We start from the raw sequence: 12086 nt of genomic DNA on the forward strand, positions 1-12086 counted from the left end.
CGTTTACTTGTATTTCTGCTCTATTTCACCTAATTCATGTTGAAATTGGAAAAGTTGTGTGAAATCACACGACCTCAGACATTTGCTAGAAAATTCAGTAATTGAAGTTAATAGTTACCTTCTTCTCTGACATCATAGTTGATCTTATTAAATGCTTGATAATCTCACCTTGATTTATGTACAATATAGGTTTGGTTAAGAGTAAGTTTTTTCTGAAATATCAATCTAATTTTATAATACATAGTCTTGTTTTGTATCTTTTTGCACTTTCCCACAACTGTTTTTCAATTAATGTAATATTGTCCTTTATTCTTGAAATGTACTTAGGAATAGGATCAGAAAAGACCACCGATTTATGTGATAAAATACCATGGATAATAGTACATCCTTTGCTCCAATTAGTTCTTCACTACAAGCATGTTGAATCTAAGGTCCTTACTTTAATTGCTAGTGCCTGTTAAAATAAACAAACAAACAAATAAATAATTAGTGAGTTCCACGGTTTATATAGATTTTATTATTTGATTTTTCCCACTGCTATGATCAAATAAGTCATTTTATTTTATTTTCCGTATCAGACTATTCATTCAGAATACAAGTATCACTTTCCAATTCTTCTATTTATCTCTAGTTTCTATACTAATTCCCAATTTTACTCAAAATTTATTTCCATATACAGTTTATTGTTTTTAAGTATAGTACATATAAATTATAGTATTACATATATGTATAAAGCAAAACCATCCATTCAATGATGACTCATAGTGACCTCCTGTGGGTTTATATATTATACTCTCTATGAGTTTCTTCTCTGGAGCAGGGGCTGGTAGTTTTGAGCAATAAGCAATCCAATGAATATAAACTAGGCCACCAGATCTCCAATTTAATCAAATGGAGAAAAGAAGCTGATATCAGAACTAGCAGCATCTGTTGATGCTATTAATTCTGATATTGACTTCTTTTCTCAATTGGATACAAATTGTAGCATATTCCAGAAAAATACTCACAATATATGTCTTATGTAAATAAACTTAAGGCAAGAGCCCTTTAATTTCCACTCAGTTTCAATGATAGACCAAAGCAAGACCTTGAGCCTCTGTGAGTATTACATGATCATAGTCTCTTTGTTTTCTAAATGTAACTCATGTCCTGTTTTCTTATTATTATTATTATTTTATAACATCCTTTGTCTTTAAGAATTTCCACTACGTTTGTACCCTTAATTTTTAAAAAGTATATGAAGTCAGTCTTTCGATGTATTTTTGTCAGTTATTTATATTTTTAAGCAGAGATATTTCAGTTCACCCATTTCATTGCTGTATTCCATGTTTTAATGATTCATTAATTTACTATTATTTATCACCAGTAGAAATAGCTTCACCAGTCAAAGATAGAAGATGACAGTGCAAATAATTGCACTATCACGTCCATCTACAGCTATGTCGATCAAAAGACATTTTTTAAAGTGAATAGCGACAAAATGGAGCTCTGGGCAGCAGTTAAACTGTTGCAAAACATAAGTGAATGTCACATCAAAAGAGAGAGATAATGGAACGCCTGAGATTTTCAGACCACCAAGCTCCTTCCTTGATGACTCATCTACTTGCTGCATGCTGGATGTGCGCACCATCAGTCACAGAGGGAGGCCACCCCTCCTGTGGCCACCACAAAAAGTGTGAACAAAGTCCACCCTGGTGCTGCAGTCACGCATGAAAGGCTACACCCAAGTGCATAGACCACAGAGGGAAGTTCATATGCCAATGATGACAGTCATTATCTGAAAAATTCCAAGATCTTACACATAGAAACTTAAAATGTTTTAAATGGCCAAATATGTGAAAATTGCTAGTGTCTTATACCCCCAAAGGACACATCATAAACCCTTCATAAAAAGAAGAAATACGATTGCATTTTCCTTGCATGACTGAGTCAGTGCTGGAAGAAGCAAAAGGGGCAAAATAGCTTCTGGTGGAATTTAGAAGAAGCTGTAAATGAAAGGTAACAAATTCCTATATAAATTGAAAATAGAAAGCTTTGAGCTTTTAATTTTCACAGTAAGAAGTGGAAATGCCCTGTGTTCAATTAACAAAAGAACGTATAAAGCATACAAAAACACAAAGATGATAGTCAAATCAAGAGAAAACTATTCAGAGGCATAAATTACTGCAATGGAGGTGAAATTAAGGAAAAATTGAAACCCCTCAGACAACAATGGTCTCTCTCTCTCTCTCTCTCTCTCTCTCTCTCTATATATATATATATATATATATATATATATATATATATATATATATATATATATATATATCTATCTCTATCTCTATCTATATCTATACACTCTTACAAAGCAAAAGCAAAGAACGCCCATACAAAACACAAGGTAATAGTTAGGTAGGAGCATGAGTAACAGAATAAAAAGATTGAAAACATAAAACACAAAAACCAAACACAACAGAAAGACAAGTACTGGAGTTGAAGAACAAAATAATTGAATTGGGGAAAAAAGTTCAAGTAAATAATGCTAAAATAATGAGCTAGAAGACAGAATAACTGAATTTATTGTGTCTCATTTAGAAACAGAGGAAAGCAAGGTTAATGAAGCCAAATTGAAATGTGAGTCTCTCTTAAGAAATCCAACATTATGACTTTTGGAATTCCACAACATGGAGATAGTAAAAAAAAGCATGTAAAATTTTTCCAAGAGCAAATGGTGGAGAATCTTTCAAACATAAATAAGGAATCATGCCTGAAAATCCATGAAACTAAGATAACTCCAGCAAGAGGAATCCAAAAAAGTGCTGCACCAAAGAAAATTACAATAAATTTCTTGAACACGGGAAATTCAACACTAAGTGGAGGGTTGAAACTGGCAAGAAAAAACACAGTATAACCAGCAACATTACTGATTAGCATTAATGTAAAATCTCCTCAGAAATTATAGAAGCTGGAGACAGTGAAATAGAACTGAAAACCCAGAAATACAGGCAGTCCTTGGATTAAGTACAAAATCTGCCTCTTAACCTGTCGTTAGGTCAATATGTAACATGTCATAAGAGATGTGAATTTACACCTAACTTCAGTCAAGTGTTTTCTTTATATATAATCTATAGAACATTAAATGAACACTTCCACATGCATCATTAACATAATAATACTATTTCAAAGTTCATCACAAAGTAGTTGCTTTTTGTAATTGGGAACAATCTTATGACCTTGAAATTTTAATATAATAGGCTTTACAGAGGTTTTTGAAACTGTGAGTTATAGCTAAATCATAGGATTATATTTGACATGTTTAAATCAAAATATGCATATTCAATTGATTTTAGACGAGAGCTAAATTAATTCTATGATAAATGAACTCTTTCTTTAACAATCAGTGCTGCCCAAACTAGAATTCCACATGAAGGAAAATGAAGCAACATTCATACCTCACACCACATAAAAATAATTCAAAATGGACCAATGACCTAAATATAGAATATAAAACCATAAATATTAGAAGACAACTGGGAGAAAAACTATGGCCCGAAATGTTTCCAATGCTGAATTACCATAAACAAAATTAGAAGAAAATGGTAACCTCTTAAATATTAAATATTTATGTTCTTCAAAAGTCAACCTATCAACTTGGAAAAAGACATTTGGGAGCAATATAACCAATATGTTTCTAACATCGAATATATAATACTTGTACAACAAAACATAAATAGCCCAGTCAAAAATGGGTAAAGATATGAACACATACTTTACCAATAAAGCTATGCAAAATATCTGGTAAACACATAAAAAACATGCTCAATATCATTAGCCATCTGGGAAACACAAAGAAAAATCATGCGATCACATTTATTTTCACTACACTGGCTAAATTCAAAGATGGCACACCAGATGTATCAGCCATTCACCAGGAGACAGATGGGGCCCTCTGCTTAGGTCAAGCTTATCGCCTTAGAAACCCTCTGAGGGAGTTCACGCTGTCCTGCCTCACTGCCAAGAGTAGGGATGGACTCCATGGCAGTGGAATTCCCTTGAAAATGTCAAGGTTAAGAGAGACAAGGACAAATCGAGAAGCAGACCTGGAGGAATCTGAGAGGCATGGCAGGTAAATGAAAAAATGCCAGTCTGCACTGGCTCTCAAAACCAAAGAGAAAGGACATCAGCACAAAAGCTGGGAAATAAAAATAAATCTAAAATCATTAGTTTCCTATATTAGTCTGGGTACTTTAGAGAAACAAATCCACAGAAACTCATGTATAAGACAGATTTTTATATAAAGGTCCAGTGCGCATCAAGAAAATATCCCAACCCAGTGCTGAACCAAGCCCACAAGTCCAACATTAACCTATTAACCCATATGTCTGACACCAATCCACAAAGTCCTCCTCCATCTCACAAAACAGATGCAATGATGCCAACTGCAGAAGGAAAGCTGAGTCCATGAATGTGCAAACATCTCAGCTCTGGCAGGGGTCTCCACGCAGAGAGACCAGCACCCAAGGCTCCAGCACCCAGGACTGCATCTGGGTAGGTCCATATGGCTTCTCCTTAGGGATGTGTTGTTGCAGGAAGTAAGCCTTGCCATCTAAAGCAGGAAACTGGCTAAGGCAGCTGCACCCTGATCTGATCATCACAAAGCAAGAGACCTGAGAACTAGAAACGTGAGGCTCACCGAGCCATTTATCCTTCCACATTTCAATTAATCCCACATGCGTTTATCAGTCAGGTTGGCACAATAAACTAACTACCTAATTTCCTTAGTAAAATTATTGTTGTTTTTAGTTGCATTTGAGTTGATTCTGATGCATGGCAATTCCATGTAAACAAAATAAGCACTTCATAGGGTTTTCAAGGTGAGACCTTTCAGAAGGCAGTCACTAGACCTCTTTTCAAGGGTGCATCTCTGTAGGCTTGGCCCACCAATCTTTAGGTTAGGTGTCTAGGCCTTAATCATTTATACCATGTAGAGACTTTTAGTCATATTGAACTAAAATTATAGCACACATGATTTAATTGCAATTTTCAGATATTATGGATTTTACAATTCAAATCTTTGCCTCATTTGTCCTAAAGTGTGTGCTCACTTCCTGCCAGTATGTTACATTTTGGTAATGCTTACAAGATTTCAAACGTTTATGTAGTACTATTCCACAATTGGTTAAGTGAAGTGTATTGTACACATAACTTTTATATGCACTGAACCAAAAACCAAACTCACTGCCATTGAGCCAATGCTGACTCACAGCGTCTCTCTGTGGACTACTGAGATGGAAACTGTTTACCGGAGTAACAACAACAACAACAAAACTTGCTTTATTGTTGTGGTCTGGAACTACTAAACCCACAGTATGTCTAGGTACACCTGTAATTTTGACTTAGCAAGATCCTTAACATTAGGAAGCAGCTAAACAAAGGAAATACATAAAATGTCTGTACTATCCTTTCAACTCTTCTGTTGGCATAAAATTATATCAAAATTTAAAATTCACATACATACCCAAAGTAAAGCAATTTCTTTATATGAAAAATGGTTGGAAATAAATGTTCCCATAATCATACGTGTACCATGCCGCCTATTTTCATGGCGATGTCAGCGGTGGCGCTGCCCTGTAAGCTTTGGACTACTAACAGGATAAGCGCTTCCAACCCACCAGGTCTCCATGGGAGAAAGTTGAGGCTCTCTGCCCTCATAAAAATTGACAGCCTCCAACTCCTTCTATAGAATCCCTGGGATTCAGATAGCAATGCTTTAGGCTTTGTTTTGTGAAAAGTAAATAAAACATCATTTGTCATCTTCTTTCCAAAAAATCAACCCAAGCTCATTGACATCATTCTGACTCATGGAGGTCCTGTAGGACATTATAGAACTGCCCCTCTGGTTTCTCTGCATGTAAAAGGTTTACACAAGTAGAAAGCCTCCTCTTTCACCCGCCTGGTGGCTGGTGGTTTTGAACAGTTTACAGCCCAAGGCATAATCACTATGCCAGAATCCTAAGTGCATTTTAATTGGCAATATTTGAATTTCCTACAGTCTATATGGAAGTCGTCCTGATGGTACAGTTGGTTAAGCATTGGGTGTTAACCACAAGGTTGGCCGTTCAGATCAAGGAACTGTTCCATTATAGAAAACTAACACCATTTGTTCATTTGAAGATTTACAGTCTCAGAAACTCTAAGGAGCAATTTTATTCTGTTCTGCATAATCACTTATGAGTTGGAATCCATGCCATGATAGGGGTCTTGCTCATTTGCATCTTTATCTAAATGTCAATATTATAACATCTCTGATTTTGATGTCCTTACTATCACTGTGTTAATATTCATTGTCAATCTCAGTTTAAGTAAATTGGTAATTTCCTCTGAAAAAATTCTTCCTGAAATATCTTAGTGTAGTTTAGATGTCCTTCCAATGTTCTCCTGTAGTGCATTTTACTTATCTCTCAGGGATCAATTAGTGAATGTAATATTACTGCAATTAGGTAAGGTTACATATGATTACACAGCAAGCAGCCCAATTAACGATGTATACAGTACTTAAAGGTGTATTGCACATTTAGTAAATGATATACTTACCCTCTGACTGAGAACAGACTGTCTACTTTCTCATTTAGTGACGTTTACATTCTTTTTGCAGATAGATGCTTTAATGAGTGTGATATTCTAGCCCAGGACTAATAAATCTTTCTGTAAAGGGTCAAATAGTGATTCATTTAGAGCACGTATGATCTGTGAAATCTAATGATTTACTTTTCTCACTCTTCTGTTTCTAAAATAAATCCCTTATCAATAGAAAGTATTCTTTTTCACCGGCCACCAAGAAACAAGCAAACAAATAAACAAAAACATACCTGTAGGCCACAAAGTCTGCCTAACTATCCTAGACTAAAAGAAGTCAAGTTTCTAAAGTTTTGTGTGGGTTCTCTTTTTATCACATAATTCACGGAGCAGCTTTTCACTGGCCACACTGGTCAAAGAAACCCCACGTGCCTCAGAAACCTCAGGTGGTTATATAATGTTCTACTAGAAAACACTTCTGTCCTAATTATAGAAGGGCACTTCACATTTCCCCCTTTATGCCAGCCCCATAGTTTCCCTCCAGAAATCAGGAATAAAAAAATAAGGGAGGGATAGGTCACAGTTTAGCTAAGACTTGGAATTTGCCATCAGCAATATGTTGTCTCTCAAAGGGCAAAACTACAAAATTCCTACCTGCAGTGAAGAAATAAATTATACCTGCAGTCTGGAGGCTTCCCACCAATTCTCTTCACTTCAATGTACAAATATCTTACCTTTCCAGAGCACCTCATACTGTTCATGTAGACTGAGGCCAGTTTCTTGTAATGTTCTATAAGCACAGATCAATGTCATAATATTAATTGGCCTTGATGTTAAGAGGCAAATTGAAAATAGAATGCAAATGTGAAAGTCAATTAAGAGGTTGGGTTACCAACCATAAAACATCAGCAAATAAGTTACCCAATGACAGTTTCTATTTTTATGACTCATTACCCAGGAGTGGATTCTGGTTCAGAGTGATCTTGTGGAGAATTTCGGCAAATGTAAATCTTTATGGGATGAGATAAGCTCAAAGGTCTCCCATCAAACAGCTGGTGGGTGTCAACCCCTGACTGGTGTTAGCGGTCCACTGCTTAACTGAAAGTGAAGTGTGGATCTCAAATGGGGTTAGATTATGACCGGATACTTATTATCCGCCCCCCAAAATGGCACAACATGTCACCTCATGTTATTAATATATACAACATTTTTAAATGACTAGAGTATATTGAAGTCATTTGTTAAAAAGGAACACTGCTTAAATAGTGAACTGTCATAAAATAATGAAATAACAGATTACATCAGCTATTTTGTTATAGACATGCTTCTTAGAGAAAGAGAGAGAGATTGGAAGGAGGAAGAAAGAAGCAAAAACAGAAAAAAAGGGAAGAAGGAAAGTCAAGAATATTTGATTTTCTCTCAATTGTAGTCTCAAAGGGTCACTGAACCAAATAGTTCCAAAGGGTGAAAAAATGTAGCCCCAGAATATCTTTGTGAAGATACAAATCTGGCTTCTGATCGTTGATAGTCAGGAGTTTATAGTCACACTCAGCGACATCTCTGGAAAATGCAGTTTTCTGCATGTCTTCCATCACTCACACACGGCAAAGTTTTTTCCAACAGAAATCCTGGCTCCTCTTGAAATGAGAATTTTCTTTATCTTTAGTCCCTGTAACAGGGGAGCAAAAAAAAATAGTTTATCTGGATAAAACAGGATCTCTCTAAATTGGAAAATTAATACTCTTTGTAAGTAGAGGAAGCTATATATACTAACAAGACTGCCCTTTAAAAATGGTTCAGTTTTTAAATAAGTGACATAAGCACACATTTCCTTGGTGATTGTTTTTCAAACATCACTAATGAATTTATTATGTAATAGGCTTTGTGGTAAGGAGGGAAACACATAGTTCAGGGAACATGTCCTCTGAGACATTAGCAACAGATGCAGAACAGGTGTAAAACAAAGCACCAGGATAGATGTAAAAGGGAAAGATTCTTTCTAAAAAATTTCTACACCATGTCCAATTGTAAGAAGAAAGGATGAATTTCCTTATTTGGCAATCCATAAAAATGGGGGGAAAAGCCAATGCTTAGAGTAAATGTAACTATTCAAATAAAGAAGAAAATATAAAAATATAAAGGCATAGGGATATAGCAATATTGCTTTTCTCCAGTAAGCCTCCAGATTGTCATCGTTCTGCTTTTTTATTGACTTGTACACTTACTTTTTACTTATATGATCATTTGTTTTCACGTTTAATTTATTCTTATTTTGGCTTCATATTAATTTATTTATATAAATTAATCCTTTATTCATTAATATAAATTAATTATTTTTTGGAAAAAATGTTTGTTCAAGTTTTGGACCATTTTAAAATTACACATATCTGTTACTGAGTTGTAGCTTCTTGTTTTGATTTATTAAGAAAGCATAGGTTTCCCTCCCTAGAACTCCACATGAAAGACACAGTAATCATCAGGTGAGGCAGCCAGTACTGGGAATCTTGGCTCAGAATCTGGCTTTTGGCACCTGAGATTCTTTTTAGTTCTCCCTCACCAATTTCCACTCAAGGAGAGTGCAGCAGAGTCCCTGTGTCCAAAGGAACCAAAAAAAAATAAAATCTACTGCCTTATTCCATCCTTAAGTTGTTTTTATGTTTATTCCAATTGTTGTGCTTCTACTGAATTGTATATGTCATATCAAATCACAAAATCTGCCCTGGCGGTGCTGCCTGATAGGATCAATAGTTCAATTCCCGCAGCCAATTTGAGAGAGAAAAATGAGGCTATCTTCTACCTTTAAACTTCATGACCTTGAAATGCAAGGAGCATATCTGTGCAGTCTTGCTGAGTCTCTGTATGAATCAGAACCAGCTCAAGAGCAGTGAATGGGTGCATTTTCATGAAGATACAGAGTTATCCTTTTTGGCGGCGCTCTGGTCTACAGGTCTCTGATTTGTCCCGCGTGCCTGCAAGCCCCGATCCGATGGCCCAGGCTGTGCGGAGCAGCCCCGGGTCTCCGGGAATTGTACACTGTTGACCAGTTGCTACTGAAGATAACTGAGCCAGGAAATCAGATGGCAGCCCATGCTTCAGGGCAAGAGACTGGTTCCTTCTGATAACGTATCCAAAGTCCATGTGATGAAGTCTCACCGCCCTCAGCTGTCGGTTTTCCAAAAGAGATGTGTTCGTTTCTCTGGCAGTCTAAGGACTTGGCCTTCCCTGACATCATGTCCATCGCACTGGAGATGACCTCTCGCCATCGCCCTCCTCAGAGCATCCCCCTCCTCAGAGCATGCTGCCAGTACTTCTCCCAGGACAGATATGTTTTTCTTCTCACAGCCCACGGGCTTCAAAGTAAAGATAGAGGTGCAATATTAGCTGAACTGGACAAAGAGAAAATTAGTCCTGCGGAACCAATCTTCAACAAATCATTCTGGAGCTAGCAGGAGTGGACGCGCATTTCCCGGATCACACCGAGCAGCCGCGCCTGGCAGCCCCACAGAAGGCAGCTTGGCAGCCGCTCGTGCGCATCCATCTGGACTCTTCATCACTCCAGACTCGGCGGTTGGGAATCTTGGTCTTCCAGGCTTACCTCGGCGTAACGCAGAGGGAAGCAAACGTTTGTCATTTCAAACGCCAAAGCTACTGTCATCCAGTGCTTCCGAGCTGCGACTTTCAGAATTTTGGTAAACTGTTATATTTTTTGCCTTTTTAAGAGAAAGGTCCATGCGAGCAAAGGACCAAGGAGGCGAGCACGGGAAGTGGTGTCCTCCAAGGAAGTGGCTGGCTACCTGTTACCCGATCGCCCTTTGGTAATGCAGCTTGCTTTTAACCTTCAACCAGACCTGGAACTGAATGGTCACATAAGTTCGCCCTTACCCCTCTTGTAGACAGCAGCCACATTATGGATGAATGTGTATAGCTATTGAATTTGCAGTCACACATTTCATCTTAAAATATTTTTTTGGGCTAATGAGTAGTTAGTTCCCCTATTCTCAATTTTAAAAGAAAGCCCAAGGGAAGGCTACATCACCAATCACTTTCAGGCATCTTTTGTAACCTTATGCCACTATTAGCTATATGACAAAATGCTATTAAAAACAATTTTAAGAGATGGGGTGGCTGTAAAAAAAGTGGAATTATCCATTTTATCTCAAGAATATGCATGGATCTCAGGAAAATAAATTGTTCCTAGTGTTATGGAATTTCATAATAAGATAATAATAAAATGTAATATCTTAGAGAGAAAAAGCCTTTAAAGTCTAACTCTGAGCCATAGGTGTATCGATAGAAACAATGTGAGTGCAATTTACTTGAAAATAAAAATGAAGTTTGACTCACAATTGAAATACCTCCATTGTTATATTATTCTTAGTTTTATGTTCATTTTCAATAACTATCATGAAAATCATCAGTTTCATTAGATATACTTAGCTAATTCTCAAAATGACATTCTTCACTAATGTTTTTGCCCACTTTGGGTAGATGACAAAATTGAATTAAAGGACCTCTTCTTCCCTTTTTCTTTTTATATGCAGAGAGTTCATAATTGTTTCTCTTAGTCTTCATCATATTATTCACATCATTTATATGTATGTCTCTCTGCTTCACCTTCCTGTGGAAGAGTCACATTTGGGGAACTGGAGGAGTCACATAGAGACCTGCGTCAGTGCTGAGACCTTCTTCCACCATCACTGAACCTCAAGACTTTGCACCCACTGGCCTGTGATCAACCTGCATTCTGCATTACTGCATGTGCTGCAAGAGTCTGAAGAGGAATTTATGGACAAATATCTGACATATGGGCTCATCTCGGCCTTGTGGACTTGCTCTGAATTGAGATGTTTTATTAATATACCATTACTCCTTGATATGAAGCTCTTTATTATACACATATGAGTGTCTCTGGATTTGTTTCTCTGGTAACCCAGCCTAAAACACCCACCAACATCAATGACCCAAGTATTGTAAATCATATAATCCAAGCAAAAAGAGGGAATAATATCAGAACTGAAACTGTGAAATTCTGGTTTACAGAAGGCTATGGGTGACAGCCCATGATGTATGGAGCCCAGCATACATTTGTGGGATCTACACAGGAAATACATCTCCAGTGGGCGCCCTCTGTCCCTAAGAGAAGGATGGGAAGAGACAGGTTACCAAACAGAGCACATTGGAGAGACGACTATAGAAGATCAAAATGACAAACCTGACCTGAATGGCTAAAATCTTATCAGTTGGCCACCCCTGCCCCCCACCTCTGGTACATGTTGGGCATGATCTGGTTTTCAAAACTCTCTGGGGTTTTTTGTTGTTGTTGTTGTTAGTTCATATTAGGGTTTATCTCGGGTGTATTTTGTTTGGGGTGAAACTCTTGGATTTTTGTTACATGTTTTTCAGTATTGATGAACCTGTAAAAAAGTAGAATAAGTGTTTCAGGAGGTAGAGTGAGGAGGGACTGATGTCAAGAATTTCAAGAAGGAAAAGAATGTTTTGAAACAGACTGTGGTACTAATTGTCCAATAGTG

At 37.0% G+C, this 12086-nt stretch overlaps 1 pseudogene; it reads left to right on the top strand.

The window, feature by feature from the left end:
* Positions 1-9632: 9632 nt before the first annotated feature.
* Positions 9633-10248, top strand: LOC142451466 (SOSS complex subunit C-like; annotated as a pseudogene).
* Positions 10249-12086: the final 1838 nt, after the last annotated feature.

The sequence above is a fragment of the Tenrec ecaudatus genome, chromosome 6, assembly GCF_050624435.1.
Source record: "Tenrec ecaudatus isolate mTenEca1 chromosome 6, mTenEca1.hap1, whole genome shotgun sequence".
NCBI lineage: Eukaryota > Metazoa > Chordata > Mammalia > Afrosoricida > Tenrecidae > Tenrec > Tenrec ecaudatus.